The sequence below is a fragment of the Molothrus ater genome, chromosome 5 (assembly GCF_012460135.2).
Source record: "Molothrus ater isolate BHLD 08-10-18 breed brown headed cowbird chromosome 5, BPBGC_Mater_1.1, whole genome shotgun sequence".
NCBI lineage: Eukaryota > Metazoa > Chordata > Aves > Passeriformes > Icteridae > Molothrus > Molothrus ater.
In genome coordinates, this window is record NC_050482.2 from 26,013,303 (window position 1) to 26,034,833 (window position 21,531).

The 21,531-nt window shown below is 37.2% G+C and overlaps 1 protein-coding gene across 1 annotated transcript in view; it reads right to left on the reverse strand.

The window, feature by feature from the left end:
* FOXP2 (forkhead box P2) overlaps nucleotides 1-21,531 on the reverse strand; it is a 405,297-nt gene that overhangs the window by 340,599 nt on the left and 43,167 nt on the right. Inside the window, exon 2 of the mRNA XM_036400898.2 lies at nucleotides 3,231-3,371. The gene's annotated coding sequence lies outside the window, so the exon portion shown is untranslated. The remainder of the gene's footprint in view (nucleotides 1-3,230; nucleotides 3,372-21,531) is intronic.

The following is a 21,531-nucleotide window of genomic DNA, read 5'->3' on the forward strand; positions in this document are numbered from 1 at the left end:
AGAGATAAGGAAAATGTCCTTTTAATAAAGACATTAAAAGAATGCCTTTCTTTTAATATAAAGAAAAAAAATTTAAATAATTTTGTTTACCAGTGTGAAAGCAGGATGTTTTTGTGAATGTCAGTGACAACATTTCTGCCTCTTAAGTCTCAAATTATGTCACATGAGAAGGAATGTATCTGTCTTAATATTTAATAGGAAAGTTAAAAGTCTAAATTTGTGCCAGTCACCTTAGGTTGCTTTTATTGTGAGTGACAAGAAACAGGCATCTCTAAAGAAGGAATTGTCTTATCTAAAGACAGAAATAGAAAGAGCCTATGGGAATCCTCCCCTGGAAGTCTCCATCTCTCTTCACTGACTAAAGAAGCCTATGGTGACCAGCTCAGATTTATACCACCTATAGGTTTAGATGGCTAACATCATGGGAAATTAATCCCATTCTTGACATCCTTCTCAAATAGCATTTGGGAAAAGTAAGCATAAAATACAGAAAACCAGAATTACCATCAAGTGTAAGAATCAAAATACACTGTCCCAGAAAAATTAAAAAAACAAGACCCTTTTGTGAAAATAGCAGGGGATCTGTAAATTTGAAATGTCATACAGCGTTTGATCTCCAAGCCAGGACAGACTCCGTCATTTCTAGAAGATTAAGAATATACAAGGACTATTTTCAGAATATGCTGACAAAGTAATATGCCTCTTCTGTGTATGAGTAAGCAGCAATTTTCAAAAGCTTATAATTCAGTGCAATAAGGACAGACATTCAGAGGCATGGCAAAAGACACATCTTATAACCCATTAAAGCTTCCCTTTCAAATTCCAAGTCCTTGCTCAAAAGCAAAGAAGAGGTCATAGACCTTTTTTTTGACTGTTTTTTTTTTCCCATTTTCAGGAATGATACAACCATCGCACAGAAACTTTTGCAAAGACACTCAGGCTATAGCAAAACTGTGGGCAGAACAAGTCTGCCAAATTAATCAAAGTTGAAATTCGAGAAAGCTGACATTCGAAGAAGAGAGTTCCTTGCTCCTAAGTATTTGAAAACATAAGGAAGCTCCTCAATCATACATTCATAGAAGATAGAAGGGTATCTGTGAAGTCTCCCTGTACATTTGCCCAGTTATTAAACGTTTATACTGGCATCCTCTTTAAGTATGGACTGTCCCAGAATGGCCATTTGCAAGTAACTGACAACAGAGCTTATCATGAAATTCTTAGGTCACTTTATAGGTCTCATTGATCTCTAAAAAACCTTCAGGAAGGCAGGTATTTCTATTGTTGATTAATAGAGCTCACCTCCAAGAGTTTGTTCCTAGTTATGTTTTGCTATTTTTTTTCTCCAAGCACAAAATGATACTAAAAATGTATTATTCTTGCCATGGATCAAGTGAAAAAGATGCTATTCTTAAACATCTAAAATCCCCATCATGTGACTGCTCACAACACGTGAAACCTGGTGCTAATTCAAAGCTAAAAGATAATTTCACAGGCTTCAATGTGATTTTCATAGTTACAGCCACAAGTCTTTAAATATAATTTAACACATTTTAGAAAGCTTGCAAATTCTGCCATGTCTCATTTTTGCCAAAACTTAAGTAAAATACTAAACCAAATAACTAAATATTTCAAAATAGAAAAAAAAATTAAAAAATTTTCATAAAATAGCAGAATATTTCTGATTTTGCTTACCTATAAACACCCCCAAAATCATAGAATAGCTGAGATTAGAAGAGACCTCAGAAGTTCATTGAATCTAAACCCCTAATCAAGCAGGATCAGATGCAGCAGGTTGCTTGGCCTTTTGGCTTTTGAGTATCTCCATGGATGGGGAATCTACAACCTCTTTGGGCAAGCCTCTCCAATGTCTGACCATCCTCAAGATAAGGAAGTTTTTTTATACTATTTTTCAATGGAAACATTTAATAATCTGTATGCAGTTTGTACCCACTGCCTGTCATCCTGTCACCAGGTGTCAATGACAGAAGTCTAGCTCTGTCTTCTTTACACCCTCCCATCTGGTATTTACTGTGAGAATGAAATGTTACTTAGCATTTCACTGTTCAGGAGACAAGGATCTTGAGCCTAAATTAGTCCAACCACTAACCATTGGATATCACCCAACCCACGACATGTTTGGTGCTACACAAAATCAGGCTACCATCTTTAGAATTCAGAAATTATGTATGCATGTATGAATTATACAGCATCATGCCTGCACTATAAATCATGACATGATACCTGCTTACTTGCTAGCCCCTTATGACCATTTACTGGTTTTGGAGACCAGAATTTTAATTTACAAAGGACACAAAAGACAGCACTATCACAGTATGAAATGCACAACAAAACAGTAGTTCCCCATTAGATAGGAAGTAAGGGTGCCTCACATATTTTTTAACTCTTATAAATGGCAAAGCACTAAAAATACCTATAAGGTCTAAGACTATTGCTCACCAAGGAATTTAAGCAGCAGAAACTAGCACAGCTGTTATCATGTGCTCCTGCACACTTTTGGCTGCTAATTCCCACTCATATCACCCTTTGTACCAGTGACAGCCCCTGGACAGCCATATGGGAGAAGGCTGGGATAAACCCAACTGAAAACAAAACCAAACAAATAATTGGCTATTTTCAGTCTGATCCATTCTCCAAATTTACAAACAGCTACACATGCTGAATGAGGAAGAATGACAATGTGGGGAGGAGAAAAGAAGCTGGCACTGCATCCTACAGGGACGTGCCAGGTTAAAGTATTCACTGAACATTTAGGCTAAAGCTAAGCAGTGAACACAAGCTACTCAGCAAGTAATACTGCATTCCTTAGGCACTGCTTTCAGGATGAGATGGATTGGCCTCTGCAGATGCCTGTCCCTCTCCTGAGGGTAAGCAGAATCTAGAATGACTGAGATACAGCTACTTAGTTTCTATGTATCTAAATTGACCAATATCTAGATGAGTAGAAAATGGTAGAAAACCAGGTTTTGATCCTTACAGCATTTCAATCCCATTTACAATTGCCATATGGAAAAAAAAAATTGTAGCATAGCTTACCATCACACTGACATCAAAAGGGTATGTATTTTCTGCATGGTCCACAATTTTTTTTTCCTAAACCATATTTTACATCTATAAGCAATATGTTTCAGTGATGGGGTACTGTATTCCTCCCACAGGGCGTATAAATCCCCAGCAGAAACATAGGCACAGTTCAGTTATAAATCACTTACATTTCTTCAGAGTCACTTTGTCACTTTGCTGTGCTCTGGGAAGGTCTTTTCCTTGTTGCTCAAGTGGTCCTCCTTCCGAAAGTGTCTGTCACAACTATGGCAGATGAGGACAAAAGGTCCTTAGCTCTCACTTGAAGTTATCTAAGGGTAAAAAGAGAAAGGAACACAGTAAGTGCAAGCATCCATATTGTGTTTTATTGCAAGGTATTACAACCATCTCTTTAAAACACACTTCAGTGTCATCCTTACGCACACGTATTGCACACCTAGGAAAAAATCCCACACATTTCACATCTTTCTTTCTTTGTATGAGACATGGGAAGTAGTCACTACTCCTAGAGCAGTCACCTGCTTTACTTCTGAGATTCATAATAACAAGACTGTATTTCTTTGAAAAAGCAAGTGTACAAGTTAAAAGATTATTTCACATTATTGATTATTCATTTTGTACCACAAAGACACTGTGAATACTTTTGCCTGGGATCAAGCAGGAAATCACAATTTGTTGGGCATAGGTTCACTATAAACTATCCTGCCTAGCCAGTATTGATAAACATTCTAATCTGAATCTTCAGTTAAACAAAAGAGCTCTCTATTGTGCTACATTTTTCTGCTCAGAAAGGGAGACCTGGTGCTTATGATAGATAGGTCTCATTGAAATTTCTTCATTAAAACGTAAAACTCACCACTCCAACAGAGTCAAATCCATAAATTAAATGCTAAAAAATTATTTAGAAAACAATAAAGGACAAAGTGCAACAAGTCATTTGCCACTTATTAACCCCTATCTTGAAAAGCGTGCTCCCCTCTCTTGTCCAGCACAGAACACAAAAAACCGGAATTACCACAGGTAAGAGGAGAAAAGATACAAGATCAAAGGCTTAAAACAGTTTCCATATATGAAGAAGAATTCAGTATGCCACCAATATCCAGACTGGAAAAAAGGTGACTTAAGGAAGGGCATGATAGAAAGCAACAAAGTCTGAAGATGGAAAGACTGCACAGACATTGTATGTTCCCTATCCTTTGAACTCAAGAACTACCTCAGAAAAGCTACGTTCAGAAGAAAAATGGGAGTTTCTTCTCCACAAATTGTGTGACAGAACTGTGAACTTCTTCCCAAGGATGCTGTTTATGCAAGGAGGTTTCCTAAGTCAAGAGGAAGGTGGAGGTATCCTCGGAAGACAGCCATCACTGGAGACAGATGACAGTCTAAGAGAACCATTGGTCTGAACCAGGATGACCTATCAGTCCTATCTCCTTGTATATTTACTTATGTTAGTGCTAATTCAACAAATTTTATATCTATTTTATCTATTCACCACTCACAGTAATGAGAATTACTGCATTAGGTACACAGGAGTCTAGTCTTAGTTGCATTTGAAGTACAGGCTAGATCCTTTTGAACACCAAAGTGAAATCCCATGGTTCTCTGTACTTTACTTTAATAAATTTGATTGATTTTTCCAAAACACCATCACCACTGGAAAAAAATCAAATCAAATGAGGTAGTAAAGTCTTACTGTAAAGCAGCAGTAGCCTTCCTCTCCCCAGTCACAGTCCCAAAGCAGCCAGGGCAGAGGGCTACAAAGCAAGGTTCTGCTTCTCAAGTTGTTCACTGATCTCAAGGGTTTGAGTCTAACTTCATCCATATGTTCCCATTCAGTTCAACACTTATATAAATGCAGGTCAGCATCTCCATTTCCCAAGTTTCATCTCAAAGTAAACCTTAAAAATTATATACTCTGTATTCCAATATCTTCTCTTTTGCTTTAATCTCTAGGATACAGCAGCGTTTCTGATTTATTTTGGGTAAGTGCAGATCAATTAAAATTCCTTCAGGGAAGCCTTCTGAACCAGCAGAAAGTGAATGACTGTCATCAGGAACAAACACTTTTTGCTGTCATGGACTGGCATGTCACACTTTTTAGCAAAAACTATGTTCATTAATTCTATCCTTACCTACCAGGTGTACCAAAGGAATATAACCAGTCCTTTCTGCTGTCTTACTAGTTACAGATCTTTGTGTCTGTGAACCAAGCATCCCTATATGTAGAGCTGTGCATTGGCACATTATATGAAGAAGCAGCCTGTACTAGCACAAAAAAAAAACCAGCAGGACAGAAATAACTTTGTTCAGACATCAGTATGCAACCAAAAATCCCTTTTGCAAGATGCATGAATTAATACCCTCAAATATCACTCAAAACACAGACATTTTCCAATATATCTACATACATACATACCTATTCATTAACACTCTTTTTAGACCCTACAGTGAGGAATGTGTATAACTCACACTTTTTGGTCAGTTTGAAATACTGGATCAAAGTATGTTTACTGTTCACTCTATCCCCCTCTCTGAAAAAGAAGAGTCTGCTACAATGTTTGCTGTTCTATTTGCTTCTGCAGCTTAAATGGCTTCACTGAGGATGAAAGGAAATTCACCATACAGCATGCTAATGATCAAGGACTCATGCACCACTGGCCTATAGCAACATTTTAGGCTACCTCTCCCTTCTATTATTTGTCCAGCTTTTCTGTTTAGCATGTTAGGGGTAGGAATACAACCAGACAGCTCAAAAGGTATTCAGGGTCTGTTTGATATCCTTCACATCACTTTGATACTAACTATAAATCAGAGCAAGCTGTACCAAACAAGAACCAAATGTTTTAGCATTGATATATAAGCAAAGACAAGCTTCTTGAAAAATGACAAAATTCAGAGACATGGGTTCCAGGTATATTATGGAAGGCAAAATACTATTGCAGGATAAACCTATTGAAAACAATTTGATAGTAGCAATAACAATTCAGAATTATCATCACCACTACTTAAACACCGAGAAAAAACCTCATGAGAACAGGTGGCTACCTACTGGCTGTCAAATAAAAGCGTTGATTTTTACTCTTTCCACATGTGGCTTCCAGCTACCAGCAACAAGTTTACAAAATCTTCCCATGAATATCATCTTGAGTCTCTCAAACAAGTGCAGATAAAGGGGAAAAAGTTGATACGCAATTATATCTATCAAGCATTATAAATCAACAGCAATCCCAAAAAACTGTGTCAACTATGAATGCTTTCTTTTCAACCACTTGTAATCTAAACTCACTTGAAGGTTAAATAAGCATCCATGCCTGCTTTAAAAATTTATTCCATATATTCCTTAATTCAATTATACCTGGTAGAAATCCACTTATATCAAAGATACATTAAGAAGATTTTACATGAAGAATTTCTTATATTAAGTTTTTTTTTTTTTTTATTTCTGAAACAGCACAGTGATACAAGTAACCTGCAATTTTAAAGACTCAAATATAATTCAGGGTACATACATATTAATTTGGGACATTAAAAGCCACACTTGTTTGCAGGCTCACACCATTCCCATAAATTGCCTAAGACACAAAGTAAAAGTTACATATCATAACGTGATCTTATCAGCCTAACAGTTACAGGACTTTTTTGGCAATTCATAAATATACAGCTGCATTACAAAGCCATCCCAAATAAGCACTGATAAAATAATTTATCTCTGGATTGTCACATAGAGTTGCTAAAGAAAAATGCATTAGAGAAAAAAATATTTGAGGACTATAAAGGGAACTTTCTTAATTCTTTCAGGATTAATATGATATAAAGTTTCATTTCTGTAGATAAGCATCCTATTAATTTTACTTTCAATACCTATAGCCTATTTGGTGTAACTGAGTAAAAAAACAAAGTAGGATGTGGCCTGATATCATAGTATATAACATCAAGGATTGGATAGGAGTTTTGATTTTGTTTTGCTGTAAGATTGAACAATATTTACTCTCATTTCTAACTGTATAGACTGCCTAATGCAGTATTACAATCCTGTGTCTTTAGAACCATGTTTATATAAAAGCCAGATATCTTATCTCAAAAAACATAAACTCAGAAAAATAATTACTGTTTTGCTAATAAATGCCAAAAATATTTTCAAGAAAGATGTATTAAAACAGTGACAAAAGATATAAATATCTGTATTGAAGACCCTTCCAGCTTATCTGCAGTATCACTGTCCTAATCTGGAAACAAGACAAGGAGTAAACAAGAGATCAAACACAATGTAAATAATTAAAGCAATAAAGGTGTTATTTAATAATTAAAGTAATAAACTTTAATAATTAAAGTAATAAAGGTGCAAACTTCTCTAAATGTTATGCTATTAAACTGAATGAAGCTGTTTGGTTTGTCTGCAATTTAAGAAACCTCATTATGCTATGACAAAAAAACCCCAGTGCTTCAAAAAACATTCAGTTAGCAATACTTCCCTTCTCCTACATAACAAAAAAAGAAAGGTAGGACAAATTATGTATCTATGGTAAAAGGGTCTTTCTACTATGATTCAGTGCCATTAAGATAATCAAAAATCTTCCTTATGTTTTTATATACTTCTCCAACAGGACCTGAAAAGACATGCTAAAATTTGTAGTATTTTAAAATCTATTCTTCTCATCAGTTGTATACTAAATTCTTCAAATCTTCTGGATTTGGCTAATCCTTAAGTTTTAGAGAAATATTACTCATTTCTCTTGCAGATTTAGTCAATACTTACTTAAAATATATCGACCAGAAATACAACCTTAAACTGAATTGCAAGAGGATAGAACGGCATGAAAGTAAAAGAAAGACTTATGTCTAAATAATTCCTTGCATGGCTACCTGTCCACCATCCCGAAGGAAATGAGATATATGAGATGGATGAGAGAAGACACAAACTGACTAGCTCTACCAGGCAATCCACCAACCAAGATCTAATGCTGGATTTGGGACAAACACATGTAATTCTTGGTAAATTGCTGTTAAACTAAAATCCAAGCTTGGCAAGGTTCAATAGGTTGTGGTAAATTTGTATAGTACTTCTTGTGGCAAATATGTCTGGGAATATTTTACTCCAGTCATCACCAGTGGGAAAAGTGCCACCTCCTTTCCCCCATATTCCTTCCAGCTCTATCTGCCCTTCTCTTTCTAACACTAGGCTGTCATTCAGCACAGAGACATGCAGCAGGAGCTGAGGAAATGAATGTTGAGCAGTTCAGTGTGATTCTAGACAAGGAGCATCACACATAATTCAGCTCATCAGGTTTATGTAATCAATACCAACACCAATGTGGTGGTAGCAGGAATTCAAGTTTGGCTTTTAATCCACCTCATTGCTAAATAGTCTGGGTCCCTTTCCCTTGAGAGAAGGCTACTCATGAATGTCCAGTACTATTATGGTGCTACAGCACTCCTGTAATACTGGCAGGGGTGTAAAAGGTTTCTGCAGAGCGAAAGATGTGAGAAATTCCATAAAATTCCATTTGGCTTTTTTCCCCTCTATTTCTCCTTTTTCCTTTATTTTCTGTCCCACTGTCCCTTTTGCTGAAAACACTGTGCCCCGGTGCAGCTCTGTGAGGAACAGCACATGCTTGGAGCCAGCAGGGACAGGAGGACAAGAGGCGAGCAGTCAGTGACAGCCGGGATCCCTCCTTGTCACCTCAGGCGAGGCCGGAACGCGATGGGCTTAGGCAGGATGGAGCCAGAGCCAGCGATGCTCAAGTCAGAGGTACAAGGGCATGAGGTTTTAAAAACAGATCATGGGTGATGAAACTCTGGACACTGAGGCAGGTCAGACAACAGGAGCATATGTTTATTTGAGGGCATGATTTACACTGTTATGCAGAAAAAGGTAAGGTTTAACTAAAAATGTGAACATGTCTGTCTGTGCTTGATCTCATAGACCTGTTTGCTTCTGAGTGCTGTAAATTGGATGGCATCCTTGGGATATCTTTAAATTCAATATTTTACTTCTGAACTTTGACAGATTGGGATGTAAATAAATGTTCATTTACACTAGAGTTTTCTAGGAGAGTCAGATATATTTTATTGTCATCATTTTATTGACTGGTATATATTTCTCTCACAAAGCAGTGACATCACTTTTTTGAATAACTACTATTTCTACTGTATACCTCATTTCACACATACAGAGTGTACAGCGGTCTGGAGGTAAAAGTAAAATTTCCAGAAAATGCAGCAGCACAAGGACTTAAACCACTCTAATCTGGAGCCAAAGCAGTCCTAACTTCCCCAACCTTCTTCAGCTCCACTTGCACACTCTCACTCCTCCATTGTGCTGACTTCAAAACAGTCCTGCAAAACAAGTGAACAACTTTTGACCAAAACACGGTCATCCTTGCTAGGGCAAGAGAGGAGTGAGGAGAGGTAACATGGATAAGGTGAACAATTGTGATGTGGCACAGCTGCCTCTGCTGTGGAAGCTCAGCCTGTGTGTCTCGAAGTGTAGACTGATGAACATTTCTTCCAGTGGCAGAGGCAGGACCAGTACCACCTCACCCTTCCCAGCACTTGCCACTGAGCTGTGCCAAGGAAAGCATGCCTGGAGCTCCATGATCAGCCATACTGAGAAACTAATCTAGATTAAAAGTAAACTGGCTAAATAAAAGCTGCTTTCAAACTCACGGAGTCCACCAGACCACTAAACATTTTATGAACATTTTTAGAGGGACAACAACAAGGAAGAGGAACCAAAAGATGCTTAAGCCAATCTTAAAACTAAAGAAGCATTTACCACCCCATGATCTGATTAGCCTATGGAGTCCTCAGTCAAAAGCTATTAGATATCACTGCAGCCTAGCAAGCACCCTCATCCCCAGATGCTTCCCCCTCCACTCCTCTCAAGCCCACAAAGACACACTGAAAAGAAGTGCAAAGGCCTACACTGCAAATGAGCTGGAAGTGCAGTCCTTGGGGCACAGGTGTAGGCTCTGTTACAAGGACAGGCTGCAGAGGGGCAGCAAGGACTATGGCATTAACACTTAGCAGCTGCTGGGTCTAATTTACATGTCTTAGAGAACTGGGGCCCATTATTAGAATGGATGTACACCAGCCTGGCATGCTTTGGTTTATTATTATTACATCTGTACATAGGTATGGACACGCTTATGTTCAATAGCCTAAACAACATCCAGTAGCCTAGTCCATCATTAGTATTTATATCATAAACTGAAACCTAAATCCAAGTCTATTTTTTGGCCTAAATATTGAACAAATTTTTTAAATTTCCAAAAGGAAACTCTAAATTTTACTTTATATCCCTTTTCATTGTAATGATATTTGATTCTTACAATGCATTTATCACAATTTTCCAAATGACAAGGCTGCACTGTATCTAATACAAAGTACCAAACTTACATATACATCATCTACATCATTTAGAGCGCACACAAAAAAATTGTGGCCCATCATTCTATTAAATTATTTTCCACTTTTTAATAGTTTTGTTTAATAGATGCAGGAAGGCACTTATTAATATAAGCCACCAGTTTGTAAACAGAGGAGCAAAGTATGGTGTGAAGGAACCCACAGTTCAAGAAATTCTGGGGTTTATATTTAATAATTTTACATTTGCTTAAATATTAATTTTCCACGCAATTAAAAACTAATAATTAAAAAAAAAACCTTAGAGAAAATGGGGGGAAATACCTTATCTGCATTTCTCTTCCAATTCCGTTTGGACAACAGTATTTCCTAAATGCAGCCTATTCACTGCTGGATATGTAATTACCTTCAGTTCATAGTCTAGACATTAATTCTTTCATAGTATTTAAGACTCCTTGTAACATGCTTGCTGCTTTAAGTAAGCAAGGCTAAATCTTGACCAGATAAATTAGCGAAGAATGCAATAAAAGCTGCAATAAAAGAACTTTATCCTCCAAACCTTCAAGTTGCTGCTAAATGAGATTTCTTTGAAATGCAGATCAGTTGAACTAGATTAGTGAATTTTAGCTCCTGTCAACATCATAACAAAATACAAATACAATTGTTCGCTGGCCTTATCTCCATGCTTCCATCTGCTGCCTTGTTATTTACTTTCCTTGATTTACTATGCAGATCTAAATAAGACACATCAAGGAGGGCTTACAACACAATGGCTTCTTAAGCTTTACATCAAGGTATTTGAAACTGAAGCCCTGAAAGGGCTGCCATCAAAGACATATCTCTAATGAACTTCCATATCAGAGAGGTTTGGTATTTAATACTGCTGTGAAAAGAAAAAGCTACAAATCAGAATGGCCTATGAAGGAAAATGTCTGCAAATCTTGATGAGATTAGCACCTACCAGAATTAATATCCCAATAAAAATGATATCTGGTTCACTGAAGAGTTAAAATTCCAACCTTTGCAAAAATAATGCCTAGTGTCAGAATGGGAAAACTCAGCTGACAAGGTTGAAAGGTCAGGGGGGTATTCTTTTTTCTCCACAAAATGTTCAAAAAGCATTTTTGCTGGTGGCATGATTAAAATACTGTTGACAAACTAGCCACGGAATGAAGAAATTAACAGGCAACAGCACTACTGTGGTACTTTCTGCAACAGTGGAATTTACAGTATCTTTAAAAAAATTAGCAGCAAAGTCATGGCAAAATAACATAATCTAGAATGACAGCATGCAACAATTCTTCATCAATTTTACTATTTCCCTTTCTCCCCCACAGCAATCTATGGCAGTGCAGGATTTTATCTGTCAGTTTGCTTAAAAAAAAATCCTTAAGTGCCATTTCTATTACATGCCACAGCCCTACTTGTGAAGTGCAATAAACAAAGAAGTTTCCTCCTCATGATTTAAACTCGCTTTACATACCTGATAGATTAAACAAATATAAACATCTTAGAGTTTCCAAAGCTCAGGCATAACCTTGTTAAGTAAACCCCCAGTTCTTGCAGTGTGCTGCCATTTGACAGGAATTTTTTTTTGCTGGGCATTGAAGTATATAAACAAATGATACTTTTCTTTCTTAAGAAAACATTTCAATCATTTATGTTCTTCTATAGCAAAGGAAGATCCCACAAGCGTGTTCTGTACTGTGGATCAATCAGCTCCAAACAGAAGTAGACATGTTGTATGCTCCAGTGCCTGGAAATCATGCTGCAGGCTCACCAGATGATGAAAACAGAGGTATGCAGTGTAGGGGAGCCCCACATGGCACCCGCTGGCTTCTGGGCATGTCAAACTTCACAACTACCCTACAGTCAATGACAGCAAACACCTTCCCTTTACTTCTTGCCTCCAAACATGTACTTGTCTTTCTACCCTCCTTCCAAATTGCAGGCAGTCTTCCAGAAACAAAGCCCCCAAACAGAAGCAGCATCCCAGGCTGCACTGCAGAAACCACAGTTGTCTTCTTGCTGAATTTCACTTCGTACGGGATATGCTCCTGGCTTACTTATGGCCAAGAGAGACCACTACTTCTCTTTGTTTAATGAAATGACAAAACAACAGATTTGCATATGTAGAAGCAGGTGCTGTAACAGGTTTGACGACTCTTGACCTAAAGCACATAAAATGGTTTATCAGCAACAGCTGCCCCTAAGGTATTTGGGCTCTGATGGACAGTAAAACTTCACCATCTGCACCACCGTGTGTTAAAAATGACAATCTGAATTAAAAGCTGGTCAACAAATCTCATATAACTAATGCCTTCCATATCCTCATCCATATGCTGAATTCCCAAGACACACAACACTTGGATTATTTATAATAAATACCAGTCTTTGAATCTAAATAAAATAAGACAATTTAGAAAGATGTGAAAATAAGTGTGTAGCAGTTGCTACCTATTCACAATAATACTTTAAATGTACATACATTTGAAATGCTTCTACAATTTCACATCATGATAGAAACATTCTTTCAAAGTAGCATTATATGTCTTTTCATTAGCCTATGTAAGTGTAGCAATAAACACTTACATAGGCTAATATAGGGTCTTTCTTGAATGCCCTGACAAAAACTGATTGATCTCACAGCATCTGAGTGTTCTCTGCACAATGAAGGTATCCCAGGGTAGTGGGGTTTGCACTTTGTGTTCTGATTTTTCCGTGTGAAGGGGAAATACATTTTTTTCCCCTGGACCAGAGGAGGGAACCTGAGAGTCTGAATATGACCCTCTGGTGAACACAGTGACTTGTTCTGGAGCTATGTTAGCAGAAGGTAGCACCATATGCCCCGAGCCCCAACTTGGATGCTCTTTCTGCAGTCTAATGTGCTTGTCAAAAGATGTTAAAATCACAGATTTACTTTCTCTGGATGTATTTTATTATTGTAAAAAGCAAAAAGGAAGGCAAGTACAATGTATTATGACTTTATATAGACTAGCATCCACACTATACTTCCTTCAGTTAAAACTGCAAGATCTTTTTGTATCAGTGATCAGTTTCTGATGTATTTAACGTTATGGCTATCTTGTGTTTGATATCAATCACAGTTATTGTAACTCTTAATGATTACAAACTACATTCTAAACTTCAGTGTAAATAATTTTCGTTCTCATACAAACGAGGAAAAATACAGCTCATTATCTGGACATGAGTGAAAATTACCAAACTTTGCTCTACTGAATCTCACTGAACTATTAATTATTTCATTTTAAAGACTCAGAACACCAGACATCTTACCAATGTAATATAGGCAGGAAAATTACTAAAATAAGAAAAAAACTAATCCATGAAGCACATACTGGAAGCAAATCTAAAGTAACTAAAAATGTGCTTCATAGCATTTCTAAAGATAACTAAAAATGTGGTGGCACACATTTCCTTCTGCTCATACTTTGGCCTTTATTTTTTAGAAGAAATACAAGATTTTTTTAAAATATATCTTTATGCAAATAAATATATTTGCAGGCATTGCTGAAAGACAGGAGGTAGTTTTTTCTCAAGTAAATAATAAAGTTACCTTCCAGAATCTGGTAAGATTCAAATATCTTGCAAACGGTTACAATTTCTTGAAAAAACAATGAAGATTTGAAAGAAAGGAGTTTGATTTATTTACTTGCTAGGTTGTAACTGTCTGTAGAGAGATACAGTGATCCCCTCAAGAGCATAAATATTTAGACAAATTTTAAAATGTGTATTATATACTCGACAGAAGGTATTTACATGACAGCCCAGAGCTTAGGCAATCTGATATGAAATATTTCCCCATAAAACAAAGTCAAGTTAGAAAAAAAGTGCAGCTCAGCCACATAAAGAGGCTTGAGATTAAAAACATGAGCATTTAGAAAGAGATTAGCCATATAAGTGTTTGCGTCAAAATTGTGATAACCTTCATCCTACTTCCCAATTCACTGCATCCTATGCATGAGTTGATGAAAACAGAAGATGAGCAGCCCACAGCATTCACTCAGTGCCTTCTTTGACTAAGCCATTTAATTGCCTGCTCGTTGTCTGCTGCCCTCTGCTCCCAGCGGTGCCACAGCCGGGAGGGCAGAGTGGCCCCGGCAGGGCAGGGATGCCCATCCCACCCTGGCACCATGGGCAAGGCCAGGGGCCGGGCTAGGAAGCTCAGCTGCCTCAACTACACTGCAAGGTGGTGTCCAAGAGAGACAGAGACTGGTGAAAGGTGGAAACAAGCCTTGCAGATCTTGATGGCATTAAATAAATGACCTATTTTAAGACCAGATATTTTGTCGCAGACTTCGGCAGTAACAAACACATTCATCGAGGACAATTCTAAACCACCACCAGGACTCAGGAGAACTCTCCCTCCCTCCACAAAGACCCCAACACAACCAAAACAAACTGCCAACACATGGGAAACATGGACAGAAAAATCTGACAAACTTACAGGCAGAATCTCCCACTACACTTTGTTCTTTTCAAAAGGCAGATGAGCTTTGGCAGGAACACTGAGCTGGCTCAGTGCAGTCATTGGGCATTTCATAATTGTGAATTGCTGCCACCAAGCAGCAGCTTACCAGAAAAAAGGTGTGAAAGCTTTGTAAGAATACAAGTATTAAAAAGCTATCATGTGAACGTGGAGGACCTTTTACACTCCTGTCAGGGAAAACAAATAGCTCAGAAGAACTATATTGATAAAAAGAAGAGGCAAAAGCAAAGACCAAAGGGATTAACAAGGAGCAAACCCAGAGTCAAACACTAAACTGGAAACACCTGGTGAAATAATTTAGGTTTGAACCATTTTTAGTTGCTTTCATGCAATAATAAAATCAGACTAATCCTACCTAATTTTAAACATCCACACAGGATAAAATCTCTCCCTAATGCAGTGCTCCCAGCAGAGCCTGTGGTTTTCCTCTGTATGGAAAGCCAGGGAGAGGGGCTCTCCCAGCTCAGGAGCATTAGTGAAGCACCTGATGCTTGAGTGGATGAATCCAGCCACTGTTAGGATGAAGCACAAGAGGGAGTGGACTGTAAGTTATTTGGAAGACAAGAGGAATTGTTGGATACTTTTCTACACATAATGGATCTTGAGTTTGAAAAAATCCAACTTTAATTAATAGAAAAAGATTCATTTAATCCAGATCATACATAAAATTCTACAATGGAACAATAAATCTGCGAGGAACACAGATTTATTTTTCCCTTGTATTTCAGAGTTTTAAAGTATCTATTAATGAATTCTGTGAACTTAAGGGTATTTGTTAAGTTAGTTTAGAGACAGAACCAAACATTTTGCTATATTTAGCTATATCTTTCAACATTTGAATAAATGAAAAGCTAAGACATGAGGGTGAAAAATGCTGGGGATATTTGTTTTTAAAGCCCCAAAACAAAAATCAAAATCCCAGCACATATGGACATCATGTATTTGTGGACTATAACAAACATAACACTTGTCAAAGAAATTATTTCTTATTCTGTTCTCCTTTCAAATTATAAAGCAATCTTAGCATTGAAAACTGTTGCCTTTTTTAAAAATATGTGCCTTAGATGAACATGGAATGGTTTGTTCCCACAAACTTATTTACTTAATATATTAAAGTTGCTCAGAGAGGTAATCTTTTTGTTTGCAGCACATAAAACATTGATTATTACTATTTTATAATAAAATAAGATGAAACTAATACATATTCAGAGACAATCTCTTCACTAAAGTATATTTCCTTTGTTTACATACAACAATTCTCTTTTAAAATTTAAAAGTGGAATCTTTAAAGTGGAAAAAACAATTACAAAATGTTCTTTATTTGCAATTAAATTCCAAGATTGCAGAATACTGTATCTGTCCCAATTTTAGAAGACTGCTTAAGGCATCTGCCAACCAACTTTCAAGAGGATTAGCTGTAATGAAAATGCAATATATGTAAATACAACCACGTATTTAAATGTCAAATATCTCAAACACAATAGAAAATTACACATTCAAAGTTACCTTTTCAAACATAATTCTATCAACTCCTTTCATGAAAAATAAAAACTTTGAAACAGCATTTCTATACTATATAAAACATACAATGTGGCAACGTATTAACTTAGCCTTCTTAATGCATCTCATTATTGAACTGCATGTGTTTTCTTTATGAACATACAACATACCCATCTTTAACACCAATTTCACATACTTCAGATTCACCTTGTAGATTCTGAGGAATCTTGTTCCTTGTGCTAAAGCCAACAAAAGTAAGGTAATGTATGAACTTTAAAAAGCACGTTTTCCTCTGTGCTCTTTGGGTATCTTGTTTACTTGACATAATGTACAATATGAGCACAGGAGAAAGAATACAATTACAAAAGAAAATAAAATCATGCCGCTAAAACTCTTCTGACTTCAGACACATTTTTCTCATCTCTGGATGTGGTACAACCTTGCTGTGAACTATTAGCTTTCCAGTACTTAGAGACAGACGGTTTCATACTGCTCAACAGAGATTACTGCTGTCTATCTAAATAGGGCTTACAGTGGCATCAGCATATTTTATTAACTCAGAACCATAAATCCTATTCTTATGTGCTTTAAAAGACCAATACTCCTAGGGTCAGTTAAATTTACAACACAGTGGCACCTACAAGAAAGACACTTCACAGTAAGGATATGCTGCTTTCCCCTTGGAAATTCTTATATATATTGTAAGTTTAATAAACAATATTTCATCACTGAGACAAAACAACAGTTTTCTAAGCCGATTTTTAGCTCATTGAAACATTACACAGTACCCCAATGTACTTTATATTGCCTCACAACAGAGGTTTTCCAAAGTTCTCCACTCTTAGCATGATGAGCAGATCTAAACTTCTGCTCTTCTGTGAAGCTTTATTTATAAACATAGGCTATTACCAAAGTTCTAAAATTTGGGGATTTGATTTTAAAGTAATAAACCAATTTTAATCAACATCTTCTTGAATTGTGGACTGTTTACTATTTTATCTTTCATTGTAACACAATATTATTCACTAGTACTTCACTCTCAAGTAACAAAATAACAATTCACTGCTCTCACAGCTGTGAAAAGAAAAACTGAGCTTTGAAGCTATTTGATTTTGTCCTATCAAAATTTCTGTCTTGTAGTGGTTGCAGAATCTATTTAATTTGTTATTTTGTAGCAAAAATGTAGAGAGACTACAAAAAGTAGAGCTAGAAGTAAACATTTTGATCAACCTACTTCACTTTCAATAAAACACAGCAAAACCGCTGCTCCTTTTGAGAAAAATACCTTGGCATTTAAAGACAAAATAGTGCATGTGTGTGACTTGTTTACATGGGATAGAAATAAATCTTTCCTAAATGCACAAAGTTTTCTTTTGATAGTCTATGAATAACATTTAAGGAAATGCTTAAAACACTTAGCAAATAACTTGACTATTTATCAACCTCACCAATATAGCTGCTTAGACACCATGGTGATGTGCATCATTTACAGACTTCTGGAAACACTACATCACCTCAACACAAGCATGCAACTTCAGCATATAGAGAGGAACCCCATGCAGTTACACTGCATGTAACAAGGCAGGTGTTGCATGAATATATGGTGCATCACAAGGAAACTGGGGAAATGCTGAGTCAAAAACACTGATGACTTGCATGATGTCCATGCCAGCAAAAGTATGGTCTGGAACGAACCAATGGTTAGCTCTCAAAAAAAGCCAAAACAAAACAACAACAACAAAAAAACAAACAAAAAACCCACAAAAACAAAACAAAACTAAAAACCCAAAACAAAAACAAACAAAAAAATACCAAAACAAACAACAAAAAAACCAAAAAAACCCACAAAAAAAAACGCACAAAAAAATACAAAAAAAACTCAAAACAAAACAAACAAAAAACTATGCATGCTTTATACTTTAAGGATTAAGATATTTAATAAATATGAAATCCAGCTACCCAAGTAAAATTACAGAGAAGCTCCTTTCTTCAAATGCATTCCAGCCTTCATTTTTTACATGAAAACCATGCTGACTTTGAGCAAGAAGGCAGAATCTCTCAAACTTGGTTCTTAGTATGTTTTTCAGTTCAGAGATTTCCCATTTGGGCAATCCCCACTTTGTCAACTGTTTTGCAAGAACCCCATCCTCAGAGACACTGCTCACAGGGATGCAGGGGATTCTTAAGGCCAATCAGTGGTCACAGAACTGTTTCTTAAGATGGGGCTAGTGGTTTAACAGCTGACTACTACTACAATGGGAATACTTCCCATCTCTTCTCTCTTTCTGCCTTTCCACATCAGCCACTGGCTCCCACTGCTTACCTTATAAAGTCTACAGCAACCTCAGATCCCTCTGTGAGCCAATTCAGGTCACAGAAAAGGAAGAAAGCCTACATAGGCTTTTGGTAAATTTTTTTTCACAAATTTATTTTTCACAAATTTGTTTGATTTTTTGGGGGGGTTTGTTTGTTTGTTTGTTTTGGGTTTTTTTGTTGGGTTTTTTTGTGTGGCTGAGTTAACTTGAAGCAGAGAAGCAGAGTCTGCTGAGCTCCAGATGAAGACCAAGAAAGGTCACAAGCCCACACACATGAGCCCATGGGTGTGAGAAGAGGGAAGGGAGTGGCAAGCTGAAGGCAGGGGACCAGGGAAAACCCCTTCTCTTCAAAACTGGCAACAGCATATCATAAGAAGAGATCAGGTGTCCATGAAACTACAACCCCACTTCAAGACTGACTATCTCCAGTTCAGTACTAACAATGAACCAGCTTCTAGCTCATTCACGTGTTACCTCTTTACTTTCTCAAGCACAGGATTTTTTTTTTTCTTCTGAAGATCCTAGCTCAGACTTGTTTCTCAGAAAATATTTGGGTGAACTGTCTATAGATGCCATTGGCTATCCAGTATCCAACACTTACTGAAATCCTGGCCAAACAAGCCCAGAGTCACACTTCTTCCCACCCTCACAATAATCCCAAGCTAAAACAATTTGATCAGTCTGTCTCACAGTAAAGAGTATCTAAATTTATATGCCACTTCCTTCCAGTTTACACAATGGAAGTAAGAGCTGGGTTTCTAAGTTATTTGTTTGTTTGTACTTAGAAGAGGTGGGGAGGAAATAGAGAACAATATAAAGGAATAAAAGGGCATTTTACTGAGCCATCATGTGTCCCATATGACTGTTCCTGGATTTGCCAAGCAGACTTACATATGGAGCCTTATGTAGTATGTAGTCTGCTCTTAGGCTCACTTTCAGTCTGTATTAAAGCAAATTGCAAAAAACACAAGTGGAGACATAAAACTACTTAGTCAGTAGTGTGAGCAAAGGCTACTGCAAACCAAAACACACAACACAGAGAAATCTCAAATAATTTTAATGAGTTTTTGGAAAAAAGGTCTCGCACTTCCTGAAAGTAAAAGACAAAGAGCCTAAGCAGAGAGATGGAATTTTGGCAGGTGTTTGGAGAACTAAGCATCTTTTGGTCCTGTTGATAAACTGCAAGCAAGACTCGCAGATAGACATTAACTAAAGGTCATCCTTTAGTCATGGAGGCCAAAGATGTCAGGGGAGAACAGAGGGGAGGAAAAACTTATGAAAGTAGTAGAACCTGGTTTCACTGGTGACATTCAGAGGTTTCCAGGCTACTATATAGCTCTAAATTAATGATGACTAAACGTTTTGTCAACAATTTGAAAAACAGTTGTTCAAGCTTTCAATGCTTGAAACTAAGCTTTAGAAGGTTTTAAGAACACAGTTCTTTTTATCCAGACTTTCCAACTCAATTCTTGAATATAACAACCTTTCTTTAGAGAAAAGTGGCCTTTGATAATGATTTATTATCAAGCTAAAGCCTCTGCTGCCAAGTGCCAGACAAGATCCTCCAACGGACACTACATCCAGGATATTGCCAAAGAATCTGCAGGAGGATGCAGGTCCAGACACATACCCAGCTGCTCATGTATGTTTCTTGGTTGCAAAACCAACTGTCACTCAATCCACTTTGATTCTCCCTACTCACAGCAAAGCACAGGCCAAATTTTTACCCACAGCAAATATCCATAGTTCTTCTAGAGAAACATCTGTATTCTCCCCTTGACAGCTGAGTGACTTCATTATTATTAAAGGCACTATCTGTGGAACTTGGAAGATGTAGATATAAGATCTACAAAAGTATAAGATACTGTTCTGAGCATAAGTACATTTTCATGCAAATTAAGGCACTAGGGAAATTTAAACTTCAATAAGATGACATTAGCGATTCACACAAATGCCTTACACGACAATTTGAGAGAAATTTTGTCCAATGGAAAGAGTCCAAGTTTATTCTTTCATTTTACCACAATACCAAAGGATCTCCCTTTTCAGATGACCATCTCATTCCCCCTCTGAAATCCTGCACTGCAAGAACCACCCTGAAGATGGCTCACAGCAGATCTCAGTACACCAGCTCTGTGCGTGACTCCAGGTGCAATCCTATTGCAGCTGCAGTTTACCTCCAAGCCCAGTCCTTCATGACCTCCATCCTTCCCAGCCTGCTCCCTTCCATGTTCACTGGGCTACTGGATGGACTGTTTCAGAGCAGCATGATTCAGCAGGAAACTAACAACACAAATACAAAAATTGTAGCATATTTATCAACTCAGCAAGCTAAAAAAGATATAGAGAAATCTAAGGCATACTGGAGTTGATGCACAGAGATTACATTGAAGTGAGACACTACCACAGGGTTTACTGAGAATTTGTCTCAATCTCTGGTTTCTCTTCTGCAATTTTTCATTTTATTATTTTAAATTTACAGAAATATCTCTGAGATCCTTCCTCTGGTGATTCTTCCTACTTCTTTCCTAGTTCCAGTCCTTCAAATGTTGCCCCACCTTTTGTATCTCCTTCAGAAAGAAGGGCAGCTTTCACATGGTACAATTCAGAGCTCTCCCGCTTCCAATCCTTCTGTTCACATTCTTTATTATTATGTTTAACAGAAAGAAGGAACACTACAGGTTCCTATTGAACAAAGAGATTTACAACAAAAATAGAAAACTGAGATGGCATTAAGGCACTGGAGTTTATAGGTAGCTGCAGGAGACAAGAGCACAAGAA